At 41.8% G+C, this 23,375-nt stretch overlaps 1 protein-coding gene across 3 annotated transcripts in view; it reads left to right on the forward strand.

The window, feature by feature from the left end:
• LOC103268813 (neurocalcin-delta) overlaps positions 1-23,375 on the forward strand; it is a 334,704-nt gene that overhangs the window by 92,913 nt on the left and 218,416 nt on the right. The window contains exon 1 of one of the 3 annotated variants that reach the window (XM_008066405.2): positions 12,747-12,788. The exons of the other annotated variants lie outside the window; for them this stretch is intronic. The gene's annotated coding sequence lies outside the window, so the exon portion shown is untranslated. Of the gene's footprint in view, positions 1-12,746; positions 12,789-23,375 lie in introns of those variants that run through there. 3 annotated transcript variants of the gene reach the window in all.

Below are 23,375 nucleotides of genomic sequence, written 5' to 3' on the forward strand. Positions count from 1 at the left end.
ATGTGTGCACCAGGGAGGAGGAAAAACTGTTGCTATTGATGCTATTTTAGGTAATAGAAAACTTACCATATGAAGGAAAAATAATTTAAATTATTTTTGTAAAAGTAATAAACTTAGAGTCATTTATATGAACTGCGTATAATTTATACTTAAATATCTGACTGCAAAACAATATTCTCTAGCGGATTAACTTGTTAGATTATCATCGTTTAAATTTGTTTTATTACAGTATGCTCAGGAGTCTGTTCTCAACCTTAACAAAACAGGGAGGTCTGCAGTTCTCAGTAACTCTAACTAGCATTCCTTTGAATGGGGATACAAAGTGGCCGGGCTCGAAGATTCTGAGCAAAGGAAGAGAAGAAGGTTTCCAGCTTGCTTTCTTCCCCTGCATTCTTTTCAATATGTATTTATTTATTTTGGAGTTGTGGGATACAAGCAAGGATTTGCTACATAAGTAGGCTGCATGCAGGTGAAATTTGGGCTTTTAGCTGGCCTTACGCCCCGTGGTAGTAGACCAGGTACCCATCATGCTGTCACGTGCCCCCCTCCCTCCTCTAGAAGTACCCAGTGACTGCTGCTCCCACCCTTGTGCTCATGTGACCAGATAACCAGGGCCCACTTATGAGTGAGAAAAAGCAGCAGTCACTTCTTTGTTTCTGTGATAGTTCACTTAGTATGATGGTCTGTAGCCACCACACTAATGAGGCAACCATATTGCTGTGAAGGCCATGATTTTGGACTGGATAAAGAAAAGGTGGTACATATACATGATGGAATATCACTCAACATTCTTTTCTTTAAAGAAAGCTGTGGGCCAGGCTTGGTGGCTCGGCCTATAATCCCAGCACTTTGGGAGGCCGAGGCGAATGGATTGCCTGAGCCTGCGGGTTCGAGACCAGCCCGGGCAACTTGGCAAGACCTCGTCTCTACAATAAATAAAAAATTAGCTGGGTGTGGTCGTGCATGCCTGTAGTTCCAGCTACTTGTAGCGCTGAGGCGGAAGGATCGCTGGAGTCCAGCAGGTCGACACTGGGGTGGCCATGAGTGTGCCACGACACTCCAGCCTGGGCGACGGAGTGAGACTCCAACGCAAATAAAATAAAATAAATCTGTGGTTAAAGGAAGTAACTGATTAAGGAAAAACACAGGAAGAAAGTTCTTCATTTGTGAAGCTCGACTTGGCCATATAAATAAAATACACACACACCGAAGCAGAAGGGCTATGGAGCAGGCAAATGGGATGGAAGGGGTCACTGGGAAATGACTTCATTTGGTTCCCCCAGAAGCAGAATTTTAATGATGAATTTGGGTAGGTAAATGGGGATGTGATTCCTATAGGCCCAGATACAGTGTCACCCCGAGTTGTATCTGGAGGTCAGGAGGTGGCATTCAGGACTCTCCCTCCCATAACTTTTCTCCCTGATTTCTGGCTGCACCTGCTGACAGTAGGTCCTTGCAGCAAGGGAGAGGGCCTGGAAACAGAAGTCAAAAGATACCCAGAGACATGACTAGGAGGGCACTGTTGGCCCTAGAGGAGTCTGTGCACATCTCCATCTACCTCCAGGAGCAGTTGAAAGCAGAGGGGTGAAATGGTATGTGGCTTAGGGTGGCTTAGGGTGCCCAGGGTGACAACTATGGGAAAATCCCATAGTAGTATGGCAATGAGGGCCCCACAATGGCCACCTTCTTATCAAGGGAAAGATGCCAGGTGTTTTTGAGGGAGCAGGCCTGGACTAAGAGTGAGACAGATATGGGGTTGCGCTCTGTAAATACAGCCGCCCTTCACTGAGCTTTTCCCATATGTAAAATGAGAACAGAATACCTTCTTTTCAGGACTGTTACCATAAGCAAAAGAAACAATATGTGAAAAGCGCTTTGCCCAGTGACTGGAACAGGTCTATCTCATAAAAGTAGTTGTGTTAAAAGGAAAATGAGACCAGGCATGGTGGCTTGTGCCTGTAATCCCAGCACTTTGGGAGGCCAAGGTGGGAGGATTGCTTGAGTCTAGGAGTTCAAGACCAGCCTGGGCAACATAAAGAAAACTGTATCTACAAAAAGTAGAAAAGAAAAGTTAACTGAAGTGGTGACATGTGCCTGTAGTCTCAAAACTACTTGGGAGGTTGAGGCAGAAAGATTACTTGAACCCAGACATTGGAGGGTGCAGTGAGGTATGGCCACACCACTACACTCCAGCCTGGGTGACGGAATGAGACTGCATCTCAAAAAAGAAAGAAAGAAAAGAAAGAAAGAAAGAAAGAACAGGAAGCAAAAAGACAGCAAACAAAAAGAAAAAATATATAAGTATTGAAAAGAAAAAGGAAAAAAGAAAGATGATTGTCACATGAGACATCTGTATGGGAAAGAATTCATACATGTTCCTATTTCTTTCTAAATAATATCTGCAGCTATTTCAGGGCTCAGAAAATAGAGTCAGATTGAGTCATGTGTGTGTTTCACTTGAGTCTTTGGTCCAGATTTCTTTTCACTTGCCCATTCTGCTTCCTTGGATTCCTTTGGAAAGGTTTCTGACTTCAGATCCACACTCTCGATTTCAGGGCTGTTTTAGGGCCACCTGCATGATCCACCAGGCTTATGAACAAAGGCCAGGTGCTCTTCTACTGGAAGAGTCTTGGCTTCTTACTCAGAAGAATGGCAAGAGAACCGAGTCTGGTCACCAACCACATTCTTTTATAAAGTCCAGTCACCATTCAGCAGCAAATGACCTTTCACCCTGGGGTGAACATTTGCTTGTTTGCCACTTCTTGGAATCCAGAGGGTTAGTACTTAATCTACCACAGGCTCGCTGACCCCACAGCCCATAAAGAAAGTCAGTAGAATGGTCCAGGGTGTCCTTTGGCTCAGTGACACAGATTTCTCTTTCTGCTTATATGACACTGACAGGGACCTTCTAGTTCAAAGATCCAGTCGCTGGTGAACCCCCCTAAAAAGGACTTGTACAAGCCTTACTATAGAAACAAACAATGGCTCACATACTAGTAATGTCACCACTTCCCTGGAATAGAAAATGTTGAAGTAATGACGCAGGCATCGATGTCCGGCTGCAGAGGGACATGCTCGGCCCCATTCCCACACACTCATATGGTACTGGTGAAAGATTGACTTGGACACTGCTGTCTGGATTGCAGTCTCTGGGAAGTCTTTTAGAACCGAGATTCATAAAACTGTAGGATGAATGTCGCTAACTCATTCTGCTACACAGCTTCCATTGTGTTTGTTGTGGAAGGTGGCATTGTTTTTTCGAGTGAGAGAAACAAGGTCTTGTTCTGTTGCTTAGGCTGGAGTGCAGTGCCGCAATCTTAGATCACGGCAGCTTCCAACTTCTGGGCTCAAGTAATCCTCCCACTTCAGCTTCCCTTGTAGCTAGGACTACAGGAGTGTACCACCACATCTACTAATTAATTTTTTTTTGTTTTTTTTTAGAGATGAGAGTCTCGCTATTGTCAGGCTGATCCTGATCTCCTGGCCTCAAGCGATCCTCCCACCTCAGCCTCCCAAAGCACTGGGATTACAGGCATGGGCCACTACACCCAAGCTCTCTTAACTTATTAAACCAGGCACGCAGGTGCTCTTCTGCTTTCTGTTTAGGGTAATGAGGGAGGAAGAGGACCCTCTGATTATGGAGCTAGAGGAGGGGAAAGCACTGGGCCAGAGGTCACTGTGAGCTCAGAGGCTCAAGGCGCCCTGGCATTGTGCTCACATGACCATATGTTTTTGTAAGATTTTCAAAAGAAAGAGATTTTGACCACAATTGATTAAGAGCACTGAGTACTGTCTCTTCCCACTGCGATTCACCCCCGTGTAGTTTACCAGCTTGGGATGGCACTGGAGTTGCCCAAGGCATTTTGGAAACTAGACTAAAGGGAGACTGAGTTGGGGATGCATTTTGCTTGGGTTTAATGAGCTATATGTATGTGATTTACAGTTATTTTCATGTATACATGTATCTTGTAGTTAATAAAGTTACGCTATTTTTCTGGATTTTTGTGATGCTATTTTCCAGTTTTTAAAATTTATAATTTTTACTTCTCTCATTCTAAGAAATAGTCATATTTGTATCTAATTTTGTAATTATAATTTGTATTTTTTTAAAAGGGGGCTCTAATTGTATAAGCTCCGACCTCACAAACCTGTATCTGCCCTCTCACCCCAGAGAAATACTTCTTGGTTCCTCCTCCCTCCCATCCCTCCTTTTTTTTTTCTTTCTCTTCCTCCTCTTCTTCGGTGACTAGTGCTTTGCAGTACTCCCCTGGGTTCTTGATTTTTGTACCCATTCACATTTTCACAGAATCAAGGGGAAAACTTTTCATGCATATCATGGGTTAAATAAGCTTTTACAGAATGGTTTGACAACCGAATCACCATGTAAAATGGAAATACCCACACAAGAGTGTGTTCTGAGTTCTGAACTGCCCGCTTGGAGTAGCTTCTGGTGATGGTGGTCTCTTTCTGATCTGCCCCCCAACCCCACCATTCCGGCTCACTCTCCCCTCCTCCGAAGACACCCTGCCCTCCTACCCTTCCAAGTCAGTCCTCCTAGGTCACAGCGTATTTCACAGTGCAGTGTCTTTGTATTTAAGAATCCTTGGTTATCCTCTCTTTATTCTTTTACTAAAGAGGCTAACACTAAAAATGCTGAATCATCAAGTTTCTCAAGCCAAAAGTGACGGAGTAAGACCCCAACTCTAAAAAAAATAAAATAAAATAAAATAAAACAAAATGGCTTCCCAAAGTGCTGGGATTATAGGCATGAGCCACTGGGCCTAGCCTTAGAACACTAATGTTTAGGGAAAAGTTACCAGAGGCAACTGCCCTATTAAATTATAAGTAAAGTCCTGACAGTAAATAAAGAAATGGGAAAAACCCAAAAAACTCCTGAAAGTGAATGAAGAGAAAGGAAAAAAATAATACAGAAAACTTAAAAAAAAAAAAAAAAAAGTCAAAGCAACAACCAAAAAATTGTTCTTAGCTTGTGTCCTTTGGTTTAGAAGCAAGCAGGTGTTTGCTCTTCAAAGTGCTGAGGAAACCACTTGTATTATACCGGTTAATGTGGGGATTTGATATACAAAGGGCAAAAATTTGAAAAATTCTCACCCAAAGAGGTATACATGCTAAAGTTTTAGTTTTAACAAGATCTCTGTGGTCCAGGAGGCTTACTTCCACAGCATACATTATTTTTCAGTAATACTGATCAAACAAGATGATATTTTACTTAATTGATGGAATTAAGGGGAGGTGTACCTAAATAGTTAGTACTAAGTTTTGAATTCAGACAAATCTGGCTGTAAATCCTAGCTTTCCACCTGATTAACTGTGGGATTCCTCTAAGCTTTATTTTCCTCATCTACAAAATGAAGGTCATAATCTCTACCGCATAGGATCTTTGAGAGATTGTTCATTTATGAGTTGATTTCTGGTAAGGATTGGTGGAGCAGTTGCTGTGGGAGGCTTTTTGAAAGATCATTTTCCAGTCAATTCCTGGTTTGTCATTCAAATCGCAGCCCTGACCGATTTCCAGTGTTGCAAGAGTTTAGAAACTCGTCAGTCATCTAGGCATGAAAATATGTGTTAAAATATGTGCTTTCCTGTTGTTTTGGGATTTGTTTTCTGTGACATGTCCTCCCCACCTCTCTTACCCCCCTGGGAGAAATAGGAGAACAGATTGTACATAGAATAAAATCCAAACTCTGTCCTATCCCTGCCCACCTCAGGGGGCCTTATCTCAGATTTTGCAACATGCCACATCCTTTCCCATCTCTAGAACTTCACATGGGTTGTTCCCTGGTCTTGGGTTGCCTTTCCCTCACTCTCAGCAAGGCTGGCTCCCTCTCACCCTACGCTTCTCAACTTAGAAGATACTTCCTCAGAGACCTTTGCCATCCACATACCCTTCTGTGTTAGGCTGTCTGTCTGTCCGACTACTCTTCCCAGCATATCGACAGCTGTGCAAGCTTGCTATGTGGATGCTATTGTAGACGTGTATTCTATCCCTTACCCCATGTGACAGGAAACAGAACTGGAGAACCCCAAATCACTGTGCCAAGGGGAAGGTTGAGCTTAGCTGGGTCACACACATACAAAGCTGTCTCCCTTCCGTTCCCAGTAGGGCTGGCTGCTGCGACGAGGAGCGCTAAGTGTCTCCCAGACAGCCTCCCTCACAGATTGTTCCCAAGGAAGTTTTTTGTGGGTCCTGAGATCTTTCAGAATACATATCCCCCCTGCAACAATCCCTGAAGCTGAGTTCTGTTGGCTCTTCCTCCACGGTCTTTCCTTATGCTTATCTTTATGTGAAAGGTAGTTCATCCACCCCTCTTTTATATGCCAGATGTGAAATCATCGCCGAATGCAAATCAAAAACCTTCTCAAAAATGTCAGCTGCTTGTCTCATTCCCCATCCCCCAGCTTTTCCCCTTTTTTCTTCCTTCCCCTCCTGTTCACTCTTTCCTCTTTATAAACTGAACTCCTTCAAAGTCCCCTTTGGAAAAAAGGCAGGGATCAGAGATACTGCTGTGGTTTGTGTGGGTGTGTGTCTTTTGCCAAGTGTGTCCTAAACCATGGCAAAATAAGCCTCAAATCGATTTTTTCCTGTTTACACGTATCTAGACTGTCTGCTCCATGAGAGCAGGCACTTCTTGGGTTAGTGGCAGAACACTCCTGGTGCCTAGCACAGAACTTGGCTTGTTTAGATACTGTTTTCTGAATGACTGAGAATGAATCAATAATAAACTGGTGAAAAGGTAGAGTGAGGTGGGAGGAGGAGGGAGGGTGGGTGATGGAGGATGGCAGGGTGAGGACTGTACTGGATGGCTAATAAGCATGCTGGGATCTGGTCCTTGGAGGGCAGTGATTGCAAACCAGTGATAATCAGAGTGAAGGAGGAAGCCAAGGGGAGAACAGGGCCGGTGTCTGTTCTGTGGAAGAGAGGCTTTGGGGCCACCTGTCAGGCGCCTGTCTTAACTCAGCTTAATAGGAAACTGACTGTTCTAATTTCTTTGTGTGGTATAGGAAAAAAATTAATAACCTGATAATGGATCTGAACAACCGAGGCATAAACCTGAAACAGGTTATTCAGTGCAGGTTAGACATAGAGATACATTTCTTGTAGGCAGTTTACATTAAAATAGGGTGAGCATTCAGGCCTCTTTCTTACCAGTATATGACTTTCACCCAACTGGCCAGGCACACCAGACCTGACCACCTTGCCGGCTGGAACATGGATCTACTAGTGCAGTAGATCACAGAAACAATAGGGAATTACCAAAACACAGGCATGGTGTTCTAAGAAAAGCTCAAGTCTAGTTAGGCAATAACTTTAATTATTTAGAAGGTCCTTGTGACCTTAAAGGTTGAAAGATGGTAACCAAAACTCTTGACCAGTCACCTACCGCCCGCCGCTCCTCGCTCATGATTAACTTAATCATGGTTGTAAAAGGATATGAAGTGTCTTGTCAAAGGCAAGCACATGCCCTCTCTTAAGGGATCCATGCTTACTCTTGAGCATGCCTCTTATAAATTCTGTCTTAAACTATACTTAGAACTTGCTCTGAAATGCTTTCCTGTGGCAAAGTCAAAGAACCCACGGAGCAACACATTGCACCCCACCTGGCATCATCTCTCAGTCATCAAGGTTTATTAAGCCAGTTTAGGGCATGTCCAGGAAAAACACATCTGTGGCTACTTTTCCAAATAAGCTTTCAGGAGGTTTAGTATTTATATATTTCCTTAAAGTTTGGGGTAAATGTATGTAGGAGAGGGGCTGCTAGGTGGTTAAGTGAATACTACATTTTACATAAGATAAGATGAATGTCTGAAGAGAAAAAGGAAACAAAGGAACAGTCAATTATGCAGAACTCTCTGGGTAGGTGGAGGAATGCATCTTGACTTTGTTCTGCACCTTAAAGAAGTTAAATAAGGTGTCCAAGCTGACCCTCTACCTGGTGGCAAAGCTGACATTTGACTCCAAAGACCAGAGTCTTAACTTCTCTTCACTGGGTCTCCCTACTTGGGTTCACACAGAACTCCTGGGAAACACAAGTTTTCATATGTGATAAACAACTAGAAACGCCACTTGTGTGACATTAGGTAGAGCAGACAATGAGCTTGTACGATAAACTTATAACACATGGTCAGTGTAGAATGGAACAAGTTTTAGTTTTAGGAGCTAGACTTTGATTGTGAACGTGAAGTTACAATTGGTGTGCCTTTTTAAAATGAGAGGGCAACAAAGAATCTTCTTAGGAATGATCTGGAGATGCGGTTCTTCCCAAATGCTGGAGACATTTTACCTTTCCCTGGGAATCTGTCTGATGCATAATGTTAGTAACAGCTATTCATTTGGAAGAGGATGTTGCAATGACCTTCCCTTTTGCATAAGGAGTTTAGGTAAGGGCGTCCTGAGATTTTTTCCCCCCCTTTACAAGCCCATAACACAATTCAGAATGTGGGAAAATAATCCCTGGAAAACATCCATGTAAACTAGTGTTGCTATGGTTCACTCTACCCATTACCTAGGGAGAACCACCATCCCTTTATCCTCAACCCAACTCTATTAACCTGGCCATGACACCTGTGGCATTTCTAGTTATCACATACTAAAACTTGTGTTTCCCAGGAGTTCTTAATGAACTCAAGTGGAGAAAACCAGTGAAGAGAAGTTGTTAAGACTCTGGTCTTTGGAGTCAAATGCTGACTCTGCCACCTGGTAGAGTGTCAGCTTGGACACCTTCTTTAAGTCTTGATGTCCCCTATTTTAAAAATGGAAACAGTCACAGATAGTTCTGAAGATTAAATTGGATAACTCATATAAAGAGCTTAGCTCAGTACCTGCACATGGTTAGTGTCCAATAAAAGTTCATTACCGAGTCCTTCCAAACCTCATTTATCTCTTAATGAGTCCTTGTGGTCATAAAAAGCTTAGCATGTAATCAACAAAAGTAAACTGAGACTACTGGAGCCAGAAAAGAAAAGTTTTTTGCAAGGATATTAATAGCTTGAAGAACTGAGAACTGAGGGAGGAGCTGACCAAACAGGCCTTGGAAAAGACGAGAACTAGGGCATTTGCTGGGGGGGAGGAGACTCAAGAACAGGAACGCTGCACCATCTTTCTGAGGCTGCTGCTGTTGCTGATGGCTCTGCTGCCAGTGCCCTTTTTTCATTGCTCTAGGTTTAAATGCCCCAGAAGAAGAATTAGATGGCCTACATCAGATTTGGGCCCTCTTCTGTGGTCAGAAGAGCTAAAGTCTGAGATTGGTTGCCCCACCCAAGCCACGTGGAGCTGGGGAGCACAGTTCCACAAGGACAAGATGCCTAAGAGACACAGCTACTTGTACCCCATGGACCCATTACAAGATGCTCCCAGGACCTGCCCCGCAAACTTCTCTTGCCTGATTTTCCTTTAAAAAAATTTTAAAGTGGTCATCGTACAGGTCTAAAGTTTGGGCCTCCCTTTGGTCCTCACTTTGCCTGGTTTGAGATCAGATATCCTTATTGGTGTTGTGTCCCTCCGCCTACCCCAACCCCGACAGTATCCCACTACTGCCAATTCCTTTCTTATAGTATTATGGTAAATGTTCAGGGTCTGCTTATGAGTGAGAACACGTGGTACTCTGTTCTTTGTTTCTGTGGTAGATCACTGAGTGTGATTGACTCTAAATCCATCCAAGTTGCTGTGAAGTCCACATGTTTGTCCTTTTTTATGGCTGCGTAATACCTGATTTTTCAACTTCTTCCATGTCAAAATTGAATTGTCTTTCATCACAACCCAGCATCATTTCCTCCTGTATATCCAGATAGTCATTCCTTCCTTTGAATGACTTCTATGATGTTGATTCACTCACACATTCATTTAGTCAGCACATATTAATTGAACACCTATTAGGTACCAGGTTTTGTGATGGGGGCTGGTTTACCTCGGGGAACCAAAGAAATTCCACATCCAAGGACCTACTTTCTGGTAAGGGGAGACAGACAGTCAAAAATAAATAGAAATATAACATCAAGTGCCAATGGTGCCGATAATGAAATGCTAATAGGAATACCCACAAGACAGGGAAGGAAGGTGAAGGGTGGGAATGTTGCTCAGATTGGTTATTTATGTTTATATGAGTCTGTCCTTCAACTGATCATCTTTTGTTGCTTTATTTACTTGTCTGCCATAAATGATTAGCTGGCTTCCCCCCTCAGGGGCGAGCACCTTCAAGTGTCCTACCCCCCCACCCCCGCCACCTTGCAGTGGATACTGAATAAATGTTTGTTGAATTAATGGATAAATACACCCCTTATACTGTATGACTTTTGAATGATTGTATTTATCTGAATGTGAACTAGCCAGCCATTCTCCCAAGCAGGACATTGCAGGTAGCCTGGACAGAGGGGAGAATTATGTCCAGGCTCTGCCCACCTAGACACTCTGTAACATTTTTGACTGACTGATTAGCTAAATAAGACATTTGTTTACCAACCCCATTTAGCCAATCTCTCTGCTCTGGAATCAAGTTGGTTTCTTTGTGTTCTTATGTTTCTATTTTGTCATACATACTTTCTGAATTTAAGACTGACTCCATGATATAGAGGAGAAAAATATTCAGCCCTCACAACTTAAGTCACAGAATCACGATGTCAGAATGAATCATAGCTTCTGAAGGAAGCTCAAGAGAGCACCTAGCCCACGGGAAGTGCTGTGGGTACCTGCAGCAATAACAATGGTCCTTTAAGGGAAGTTAGAATCTTGTTAAATCCCCTTCCTCCATGTTTAACATCCACCTTTACTGCAGTGGAGAAAGCCAGATGAATCCTTATCTGAGGACTCAGTCTCAAAGTATAAAACAAAATAATGGAATGCCTTAAGATATTTTTATTGGGCATTTTGTATAAAGTGGGGGTCTGTGGATTGCATATGTTCAGACAAGGCCTTCCCCTTGGCAGGATTCATGGTTTTTCACCACAGACCAGTGAATGAATGGGCTACCACTGGCACAGCTCTCAGGTTCCTTCAGTAGCTGTGTTTACAAATGGTCAACTGTGCTGTGAGTCTATGTAGCTTCTGCTAAATGCCCCTGAGAAGATGAATATCATCTGTTTCCAGTTTCGTTGAGTTTTGAGGCATGGCACAATTTTTTCCTAGATAAATGAATATTAAGCCTTTTCCATTACCCGAGGAAAGTTGGGGTTGGATTCTGAAGAACAGATTGCCAAATTTATTTAATCAAATTAAAATGAAATGTAAAGCAGGTCTTTCTTTTCTCAAGAGACTTGTCCATGTCAGGTCTTCCTAGCATGAATCTTCTTTCCCTCTCTTCTTCTCTCTAATAAACTTTGTTTTAAAACTTAAAAAAAAAGTCAAGAGATATTGACTCTTTACAAGCACTTGTCAGAATAGGGTGCTGCTCAATAAAAATGTCATGTTTTGGGTGAAAACTAGATACTACTACTGACAGGCTGGAAAACATTTCATTCGCCATTAGCACGAATGGACGATCTGGCTGACTGAGAGAATGGTTAGAAATAGTGGTTGAATGGTATTGGTGACCACACGGTATTGGCATACAATATTGAAAACTTTTCAAAGTCACTCTTTATCCAAATGTTCTCAGAGTTTCATATCTCCGAGAATGCAAAAACCTTGAAATTTGCATATGCAATTCAAAATTTATTTTAAGCATTAGCACTATTACAAAAGGATTAAGAGCCAGGTGCAGTGGCTCACACCTGTGATCCAAGCATTTTGGGAGGCCAAGGTGTGAGGACTGCTTGAGCCTAGTTTGAGACCAGCCTAGGCAACATAGTGAGACCTTGCCTCTACAACAGATTAAAAAAAAATTAGCTGGGCCTGGTGGTGTGTGCCTATAGTCTCAGCTACTCAGGAGGTTGAGGCAGGAGGTTCACTTAAACCCAGTAGGTCAAGACTGCAGTGAACCATGATCATGCCACTGCACATCATCCTGATGACAGAGTGAGACCCTGACCTAAAAAAAAGGATACTCTAATATGAGTTGGGATTTTTTTTTTAAACAGATCTTCCAAGAGGGCTTTGGACCTCTTGATAGTTTCAAAACTGCATTAGATTGTCTAGATTGGCACTCCCAAAGATACAAAAATGCACTTTTTATATCAGACACAAAATCCGAGAGGCCACGCCTTCCTCATGTCCACTAACGATGGACTCTAATGGACCACACCCTCTTCCTTAAAGCCTTCTTAATCAAAGGTGCTAGATTAGTTTCCTCACAGGCTAATCTCTGTGATTATTCCTTTCTTCTGACACCCTGCTGCCCCATGAGTCTAACCAGCATATTATTCCCATTGAATGACCTATTTTGTTGTGATTTTTTATTGTTGTATGACGGTGACTATGTCTGCTAATTCTTTTGTGTATGTCCCTAGTTAGTACCTCTGGAAGGCAGCTCGTGATGAAAATGGAAGCCCACAATTTCGGGTGTCCCTTTGCTCAAATCCCATATTCACAAGCAGCCAATCCCAGGCTCTCCACTGCTTTAGCCTCTGCCTTCTTTTTCTAGGGGAGTCCATTTTGCTGAGACCCACCCCCACCCAACCTGCACTTCTTTTTCCAAAAAGCATTGTTCACAAGTAGCAAACCTGAGTCATGAAACACCAGCCTCACAGTGCTCTGCCACCAAAATAGATGGGGACGAATAATTTCAGGACAAAGAGTCCTTTATGATACTCTCCTTCAACATTGTTACTCTGCATATTTTCTTTCAGATCATCTCCAATTTGGTGTCCCAGAGCCATCCACTAGTGACAGTCATAAAGTAAGTTAATGTTTTCTTCTTAGTCAGCTGTAAGTGGAAATCATGTGGGTTTTTTCCCCCCAGTAGTTTTCACAAGAGACAGTTTTGCTCAAATGGTAGCATAATGAATGAAATGGAAGTTTCACATACGGAAAAGATACTAAACCCCCTCTTTAAATTTTATGAAAATGATTAATGAATAGAAATGAAATAACTAAGCAACTGCCTATCAACCTTGACTATTTATTTATCTATGTATTTATGTATTCACTTTTGAGTTGAGGTCTTACTCTGTCACCCAGGCTGCAGGGCAGTGGCACAATGACTGTTCACCACAACCTCGACCTCCTGAGCTCAGGTGATCCTTCTGACTCAGCCTCCTGAGTAGCTGAGACTACAGGCACATGCCACCATGCCCATATGATTTTTCTGTAGAGATGAAGACTCACTATGTTGCCCAGGCTGGTCTCGAACTCCTGGACTCAAGTGATCCTCTTGTCTCATCTCCCAAAGTGCTGGGATTACAGGTGTGAATATACTTGAGTATTTATTACCTATAGCATAATAAGGTATGCTTGCAGTCACTGAGTGGAGTAGCTTTTATGTGACACTTTCATCCCAGGCAGCTGTCAGAGTCTTCTCAAGGGCATACTACAACAGCCTTCTCTTTCTCATTGAGTTGGGTCATAGTCCAAGAGGTATTCAAAATGGCATTAAGTTCCAATTAACATCTAGCAGAGAGCTCAGAACCAATAGACACATAACAGATATTTGTTAGGGAATGAAAGTGTGGGTTCATTAATTCATCAGTTGTGTGTGGCAGCTCTGCGAGGTCCTTACCACTGTGGGACAGGGTGGAATGGTGTTTAGTGTTCTATTCTGGATCCAGATACTCAAGTTCAGTTCCTAACTCTATTATTGACTATCTGGATGACTATAAGTTCATATTCAAATCTCTCTGTGTCTTAGTTTTGGTTTTTTTCATCTATAAAATGGAATTTGTACCATCTATCTTATTGTAGTGGTTATAAGATTATTACAAGGATTAAATGAGTTAATATTTGCAAAGTGTTTAAAACAGTACCTGGCACATAGTAATCTCTGTAAAAATGTTTGTCAAATAAATTAAGAATATAGGAACATCTGAGATCTCTTTTTTAGAGATTGAAAACTGGTTTAGTCTGAAGGAATGACATCCCAGTAATAATATGCATACCTACCTCCCAGATCTTGGCTTCTAATACTATTTTCCAATAAAAAGAACAAGGGAGCCTTAGAGTAATGGCAGCTTTAGGACTAAGGTAGGAAATACACAAGATGAGTCTGGAGCATCTTATAGTGCCAGAGGTGGCACTATAAGAACTGCTTTGAAGGAAAAAAAAAAAAAAAAGAAAGTACTTAAAAAAAAAATCCACAATAATGACAAAGGGATACAGGAACCAAATGAAAGTGCTCCCAATGGCCAAAGATGGAGATTTTGATCAAGGAAAGAGAGAATGAGAGAGAGAAATTAAAGAATAACCTAGGATATAATCTGAAGTACAAAAATACATATCTGTAACTGATATAAATAAATGAGGAAAATGACCAAATTTCCCATGCGGAAGAATTCCAAATCAAGTATGTAGATACTCTGCCTGTTAGGAGGTAACATAACCCCCCCTGGGGGCTGCACATAGTGACTTTCTTCCAAAAAGGGCAACATGAAAAGTGAGAAAAAAAGAGTTAAATTACAGTGGAGAACTCAACAAACATGACCTCGAGCCAGTTGATCAAGATGAACTTAACAGTGATAAGTCATACTGATAGCAATTACCCTTGATGGGATATGAGGTGAAGGGTGCTTTGCCTCTGCAAGTTTCCTCCCAAAATACATGACCTAAGTCTTATCATGAGAAGAACGTGAAGCAAACTCCAACAGAAGGGCATCCTACAAAGCATCTGACTAGCACTTCTCAAAGCTGTTAAGGTCAAGAAAAACAAGTGACATCTGAGAAACTGCCTCAGCCAAGATAAGGCCAAGGAGATGTGATGACTAAATGAATGTGGAGTCTTGGAAAAGAAACAGGACACTGGGTAAAAACCAAGAAAATCCGAATACAATCAACATTGGTTCATTAATTGTGATAAATATGCTATACTAATGTAAGATGTTAATATTAGGGGAGATATAAGGTATAATGGAATTCTCTGTACAATCTTTACAACAATTTTATAAATCTAAAACTCTTGAAAATAAAGTATTTAGAATATAGTGAAGTACACACACCAAAAACAACAATAAACACAAACGAAAAAATTTATTTTGAGATATACTCTTTACTTTTTAAGTAAATAAAATAATCTTGACATCTGTCTGGAACAATGTTGAATCCAATTAATTTGTGTTTAAAGATTCACCCATGGAGAATAATATTCTACATTAAAGTTTTGAATTGGATAAAGGTGTACACATTTATAAAGTATGCTGCTATATTTTCTGTTATCAATAACAGAAAGAAAACAACAATTGACAAAAGCAAAGCTTTTTTGTAAGATGAGGGTTATTTGAGTTCAAAGTGGATTATGACGTTATGCATTAGTTGTAAATTGCTACAAATATAGTGGTTTAGAACAATGCGTATTTGCTGTTCCTCAGCTTCTAGAGGTCAGAAGACTGGGTGCAGCTCAGGCCTCTGCTTAGGGTCTCACAAGAGTGTAATCAAGGTGTTGGCTGGGCTGTGTTACTGTCTGGACCTTGGGTTTTTTCTTCTATGCTCATGTGGTTATTGGCAGAATTCAACTGAGATTGTAAGACTGAGGCCTCCACTTTCAGGCTGTCATCACGGGCCACTCTCACATCCTAGGAATCACCTGCAGCTCTTTGCCATGTGGCATCTCACAGTCTTGTCACAACATGACAGCTTATGTCTTCAAAGTCTGCAGGAGAAACTCCATGGCAGACTGCTAAGATGGAAGCTTAGATTGCAGATACCTCACTAAGGCAGTGATTGTCCTGTTGGCTTTGCCATAATCTGTTGACTAAAAGCAAGTCGCAGGTTGTGTGTGCACTCTGCAGGAGATTACACAGGGCGTGATGCCCTGTGGGGATCACCTGGGATGTGTTCTCTGCAATATGGAAGTTATAAAACAGATGCAGGTGGCTGGGTGCTGGGATTCTCCATGAATGAGCAAACTAAAGAAGTGGCAGACGGAAATGCTGCTTCTTGCTTTCAACCAAACTACAGCACCAGGTAAATACATAGGTTTCATCTCCTGCACAGCAGATAATTGTTAAGAATACTCCTCAAAGTTATCAAATGAGAATTCGGATTATTTGAAGATAAAGGAGTCAGAGAAAAATATTTGGAGATGACTCATAAATACATCATCATTTCCCTGACTAGTACTTTTTTCTTTGAAACAGTGAAGACATTTGCACAAAAATATGCTCTTAACTCCATGGCAACAATGTTTATGTACCTTAAAAACTCCTCACTTCATAAAAGTTCAAATAACATGATCTCATTTTCAACTTTTCATGATGATTAATTTTTTCTTCACTTTTGAGGCTTTAGTTTTTTAATGCTATGTTTTAAAGTTCTGTCTGCTAATAATTATTAATAGAATGATACTGTTCAGGGTTTTTTTTTTTACATTTTACATGATGTTTATATATTTGTATTTTTATATGTAGTCAATATTTATTTTCACTCATTTCTTTTTTTATGAGTTCCGAAGCCTTTTCTTATAAAACATTAAATGCAAAAATGCTGGTGTGGCCATTTTGGTTCAGTATTGTAATCACCACTCAGAATTTTTTCCCCCTGATTTCTCCTGATAACACCAAACTGTCTCAGAAATCCTAATATTCAGCCATCAGAATTGCATTTGTCAAGTTGCTGCTTGCATCTAGAAGTATAGCATGAGGCTCCTTTTTAGAGTCTTTTTGTGTCTGGTTGTGGGTTTGGATCACGTCATCTCTGTGTCTGTGAATATCCACACACCTACTAGGGAACTGAACCAGAGAGCTTTGCTGTTTGTCTCAGATATGCAGCCACCTTCATGAAAGCAGGTGACTTGTGGGAACACAGCTCATTAGCAGCCAAGTTGAAATAAAATGGAAATAAATATTGTAATAATTCAATTAAGAAACTTGTAGGAGGCAGGATTTCTTCCTTCTCCCCTCTCCCCCCTTTCTCCTCTTTCTTTTTTAAGTCTTTACTTTCCTATATTTTTCTTTTTCCTACTCACATTAAGCCTTAGACGGCAGCTTAAGCCAAGGGGTACAAAGGGTTGTTATTCAGAATTGTGAGAACATAATCACCTGTAGCTATTGGTAAAATAACTCATTTAGCAGATAAAGGTCAGTGCTTACTTGCTTGCTTCCTTCCTTTCCTCCTTGGGGTTGTTTTCATTGTAGAAATTGAATAAAAGGGTCTTTTTAAAAATATAAGATCAGAGTGAATAGAAGTAACCTTTCCTGCTTGTGAAGAAAGCATTACATGGAAGCCCAGAAGAAGTGCATTTATCTTTGACTTCAAGGTCACAGTGAAGTGATTCTTGATCAGAGGTAAATTCAGTGGAAGGTCTTAGAATTTCTCAATGTTGTCCTGTGATGATCATCAGATCTCTTGGCCTTGGTTTTTACCAAGATTTACCAGGGGTTTAGGCTTGCCTAATGGTTTCATCAGATTTATTTGCTGTGTATATAGCAATTTCATATAGAAATCCTGTACATTCAGCTATTACTGAAATTCTAGATTTGTTTATTATGTGATTGGAGCAGCCCTTCAATCTTTTTATTAAAAGAGCTGGACTTAGAAGTATGCACTTTATGAACAGTTTCTTTGCATGTTATATCTGTTTTCAGATTTTGTTTCTAGACCATCTTAACATTATTTTGGTGATTAAACCCACCAAACAATCCATCCCAACATTCATATGGTGATGAAATCCATGTTGGAGTTCCTTGTTTGGGAGTATAGAGTTAGCAATTGGCTGTGTCAGTCTGGGAAGATCAGCATAAGACAGGCATTCACAACTCATTTGTTATTTCTCTCTATTTGGTATTGTTCTTGGGGTCCCCACCTCCGATCCTACCTCCTCCCACTCTGAGCTTTTCTTTTCTGGAAAATGTTATTACACGTATATTCTGTGCTTTGCAATTCTCTGACTTTTATTATTTGCCCATTGTTTGCTATGGATACTGTTTCTCTCCAGAGATGGATTATCAGCTCTTTGAGGGCAAAGATCCTGCCTTCCTGTCTTTTATGCCTCCACGATACTCAGAGTTCTCAGCACTTGGTGCCCATCTGCCACCATCCCTCATACCTATTCCTCATACATCTAATCAGAACAATGGTCTCCTCAAACTGAGGGACTTTGGCATACTGTTCATTTGCCTTGCCTTCTCAGGGCTACAAAGATGGGGTCAGCCAAACAAAACATCCACACCTGTCTTGAGAACCTCTCATCCTCTCTCAGGACCACTTGGTCCATCTAGATCTCTGGATATGTCCTTCTCTGAAGTCTTTGCCCTCATTGAAGTCTCAGTTGAGAATGACGTCTCTTAGGGCATTCATGTTCTAAGAGAGCAATTCTGAAGAGCAGAAGGACCTCAAGGCCCAAAGCAACATACCTCCAGTGGTGAAATTCTGGGTACCATGATAGTCAAGGCTGGAGATCTTTTTAACCCATCCTTCAGTCTCCCTCTTGCTTCAAGTCTACTCTTCCTGGGAACCATTACAATATGAAATTGCTGATCTCTGTTCTTAAAGTAGAAATAACCTAGCAGGAGTTAGACTAAACATGCCTATGGAGAAAGACTCATGTACTGCTTGAGAGACTGGGTCACATAATCCTAGATCTAATCTCAGTTCTACTTACCAGCTGTGTGGCCTTGGGAAAGTTTTTGAAATCTTTGAAGGTTTGTTTTCTTCATCAATTACACAGAAATAACAAAGCCTATTCCAAGGTTGTTATGAAAATTCAGTGAGATGATTATACGCCACTCTTGGCACATAGTAAATATGCAAGATGTGTGTGTCATCACTGAGCAAGGGAGAATGGAAGTCTGAGAACAGGGTTGAGCAAGCCACGAGGTGGAGCAGGCTGGAGGAGAATCTTGCTGAAGAGCACTTCTTGGTCTGACAGGGAGCACTCACCACTATCCACTACCTGTACTTGCTCAGCACCTCATCCCTGGTCGATTCTTGGAAGCAAACTGCTGGGGAGTGGTGGTGAGCATGAGTGGAACCTGTCCAAAGACAATGTTACAACAAATTTAGCTTAAAAATGGGATTGGCTTTTCATGCATGATTTTAGAATCAGGCAACCTCTCATGGTTATAAAATAGAACGGGCATTCCGATGGGCCCAGCAGAGGAGGTTTGTAGGCAGAAAAAGACTCAAGAAAGCAGAAACAGGAGCAAAAAGTAGATTAGTCATTTCAAGGTTCTTCTCCTTATGGGGTTAAAGCAGAGAGGACTTCCTTATCATGCTGGTTCAGGTAAACTGGGCCCTTTCTGATTGGTAGCTGTGAATCTCGGTTTCTGGAAAACGGATCCATTTTAAAGTTTAGTTGGATGATATGGCACTTAAGCACGAGTGACTCCATTCTGTTTTGGTCTGGTCTGTGGGGGATTAGTGCAGGAGCCAGTCAGGCAGAGTTTTTTAAGCAGGTCTGTTTTGAATAACAACAGATTATTATTTAACAATATTGTTTAACAGCATATTATCACTCCACAGCTGAGGGGTAAAGGTAGCCTCATCCCTTATTGTAATTGTTTATAAGTTTCTCTCCTCCACTGAGCCATGTGATCCCCAAAGGTAGGATCTGACTGTTGATCCCTGTTGTCCCTGGGCCATGAGGACAAGAACATGTTCAGTGCCTAATGCTTGGTAGAGTGAGTGAAAGGATGGAGGATGCTGGAGTTTGACTGCACTAGATCCTCTAACAGCACAAGTGATCGTATGAAGTATTTACTAAAACTCAGGTTTAGTATGTGAACGTGTATGTGTATGTGTGTGTGTGTGTGTGTGTGTGTGTGTGTGTGTTTGACTCGGAGTCTCACTCTGTTGCCTAGACTGAAGTACAGTGGCACGCTCACAGCTTACTGCAGCCTTGACCTGCTGGGCTTAGGCGATCTTTCTGCTTCAGCCTTCCATGTAGCTGGAACTACAGGCACATGCAAGCATGCCCTGCTAATTTTTTGATTTATTGTAGAGACAAGGTCTCGCCAAGTTACCTAGGCTGGTCTCGAACCCCTGGGCTCAGGCAATCCTCTTGCCTCTGCTTCCCAAAGTGCTGGGATTACAAGTGTGAGTCACTATGCCCAGCGTGAACATGTTTTTACTACATGCAAAAACATGATTCAGTCCAGTGAAAGATGGAAATATTGTGCTCTGTGGTTCTCCAAAGCAACATTGTTTGCTGGGTCAGAGAAAAAAAAATGTGACTTGGGAAAGCTACAACAGCCTTGAAATTGCTGATTGTGGTGCCTAAAAGGAGAAGAAAATTCAAACAACTCCTCCACTCACCAAAAGTTCCAAGACATATAAAACTGGAGGAAGAGTCTGTGTAAAATCAAACCTAATGCCAAAAGGCACAATTTGGAAGATTGGAATAGACCATTGCAAATTCCTGCAGCCACCTGTCATGCGATTTAAGACTTCTCTAAGTTTTTGTTTTTCCATGATATTTGGGGCTGAATTTATTCACATCTTATTGTGCTTGTCAAAAGCAATGATTTTTAAAAAGGCTGTATATTTTCTTTCCATTCTTGTTTACACGTTGCTGTCCTGCTGTTTACAAGATTGGTCTCTCACACTCTGCCTGGGGTGTTTTCTATTCTTGTGTCGTTAAAATGGCCAGAGGAGTTTTTTGAGCTGCTCTGTTTTGAAGAACGGGGGGAGCCCTGCTGCCCTGTGGAATCCCAGCCTGGCATGGCATCTCCCAAATAAAAGAGGCATGTAACTATTATGAACTTGTGACCAACTGTGAAACTTTGCACATTAAAGTATTTTAAATGCTTGGAAGTGCCTGCTGTGCAGCTTGTTACAGAGATATAATGCCAGACGTGCTTCTCACATGGGCTGATGCCTCCTTGGAAGTTGCCCGGAGTAGCATGAAATGTGATTTCTTTCCAAATTGGAGCACTCGCCACCTTCTCCCCAGCACTGGGTTGGAAACGATGTCCTGTTGCCTCCTGCCCTCTCCCACCTGCTTCTGCCCACTGCTGTCACCTGGGACTGTTCCCTTCCTCCTTATCTCAATGGTCTCTGTGTCCTGCATTCAGATGATACTCCTGATCACGGAAGCATAGTGGCACCTGGAACAACTGGGAAATAGAAGCTGGAAATTGTAGATTTGGTTTTTGGAAGCATGGACTCCAGAAAGGTTGAGGGGGTCAAGCACAAGTTGTTTTGACTACAATGACTTTTTAATACAAATTTTTTTTATAGAGATGAAGGTGTTGCTATGCTGATTAGACTGGTCTCAAACTCCTGAGCTTAAGTGATCCTTCCACCTTGGCCTCCCAAAACTCTGGGGTTACAGGCATGAGCCACCATGCCCAGCCTATGATTCTTTAATTCTAACAAAAGCTCTAGGCAGCTAGCGGGATGACCCTTGGTAAAGTGATAAAGCAGAACAAGTTTAGGCTCACCTTTCCAGCTTCCAGGAGCTTGAAATACACCCTTCCCTCTCAGGCATTCCCTTTCTACTTCTAATGTCTATGTTTGCCTCAAATCTTCCTCATCAGGGAAGACAGTGCTTGATACTTCAGGCTCCTTCCCCTGTGTGCTAATTTCCTCTCACCAAAATATTTAGTCCCAGATATTATTTCTTTAGGGTTTGTGCTACGATATGAGCACAGGCTGTGTTGGGACAAAGGTGTCTCTACTGGGTGTGCTCCCCTGGGATGGAAGGGGTATAATGAGAAGCACCACCCACCAGGCCTTAGAAGACATTTGTGTGTGTGTGCGTGTGTGTGTGTGTGCTTGTATGTGTGTAAATTTTGTACCCAAGGCAAGTGTGCTACTCATCTCTCTGGCCTTGTCACGTCCTTGAGTGGGATATCACGGCTCTGTTGGGAAAGTCTCAGTGGGACTGTAAAGTTCTTACTTCTTATTTCCCTTCGCCTGCTCTGGGGTCCTAGGTTCAGGTCAAATATAATCTTGTGAAAAGAAAAGACTATACTGACAAATTTTTATGTTCTTTCTAATTAAGTGAGAGAGATACTTTGGCAAGAAAACACATCATTCATCAGATGCTGGATTTACATTGGGGATCAGCAAACAATGACTGGTATCCTGGTTGCCCATTTTTATAAAGTTTTTTTGACACACATCCTGCTCATTTGTTTTTGTGTCATTCATTGCTGTTTTTATGCCTCAACGGCAGAGTTGAGTTGTTCTAACAGAGACTGTATGGTGTGCAAAGCCAAGAATATTTTCTTTCTGTCCTATTATAGAAAGAGGTTGTGGACCTTATTTACATTATTAAAGCACTGAGATGTTCTTGGATCAGAATGTGGTAGTTGTTTAGAATTTCCAGTTGTTTGGAGATTCATGTAACAGAGAATTCAAGGACATTTACAGAGAATATTATAACCTCCATCTGTAAGAAGTGGGGGAAATGGGAAAGGGATCCGAGTTCAAAAAGTAAATTGAGAGAAGCAGCAGTGGGTGGGAGGGAACTGTATCTGGCTGTGCATGCCATGTGAAATCCCATCAGAGAACAGCTGTGATTTGACATCATAGAGATGGGAGACACTTATGTGAACTTAACGTTGCTCCTAATTGACAGTAAGCAAACAATGGGTTTGTGAAAAAGTTCATTCATTTGCATTATCACATAAATGACTCATGGATTTAATTACTTTTTTCTGTTAATGTGTTAATTTCAGACTGACTTTACTAATTCAGCATGGAGCATCTATCCATACAGAAACTGTATGACTAGCCTTTGAAGTAGTCTATGCCCAAGTCTGAGTATAAGCAAATAAAGAGCAGGAAGTCCTGGAATCATGTCTGATTTGGGGTGCATAGAAGAGACCGCTGGGAGAAAAGAGGAGAAAGACCAACTTATGAAAGGCCCTGGGACTGCCGAGAGAGGAAATTTAGCCAGGAGGAAGTTTCCTTGATTAAGGAATGTTGATGGAGTGGTCATGTTGGGGTTGGGAGGGCAGCTGGAAGTAGAAGTAGGAGGACTGGTCAGAAGGAAATTTTGATAGCCTGGTATGATTCATAGATGTACAGAAATGACAAAGACCTCAAGTCAGTGGCATCCACGAAAATGAAAGGAAAGACCAATCTGAGAATGCTGGTTGGGGTCAAAGCAACCAAGATTTGGCCATTTGCAGAGGGCAGGCTCCTGGATTAGGAGTCAGGGTGATTGGGAGGCTAGAGAAGGTATTAATAGAAATAGAGCATCCAGATAGAAAAGCAGGTTTGGGGGTCAAAAAATTTGATATATGAGGAAGCAGAGAGGCTGCAAAATACCCAGGGGAAAATGTAGAAATGCACCTGACAGAGAAAGTAGGGAGAGAGGAAGTTGGGGGTGGTGGGGAGAAAGAAGAGAAGTGAGGAGGGAGGGAGAAGAGGGGAAGAGAGAGGAGAGAAAAAG

The sequence above is a fragment of the Carlito syrichta genome, unplaced genomic scaffold (assembly GCF_000164805.1).
Source record: "Carlito syrichta isolate Samal-C Ts95f unplaced genomic scaffold, Tarsius_syrichta-2.0.1 Scaffold308917, whole genome shotgun sequence".
NCBI lineage: Eukaryota > Metazoa > Chordata > Mammalia > Primates > Tarsiidae > Carlito > Carlito syrichta.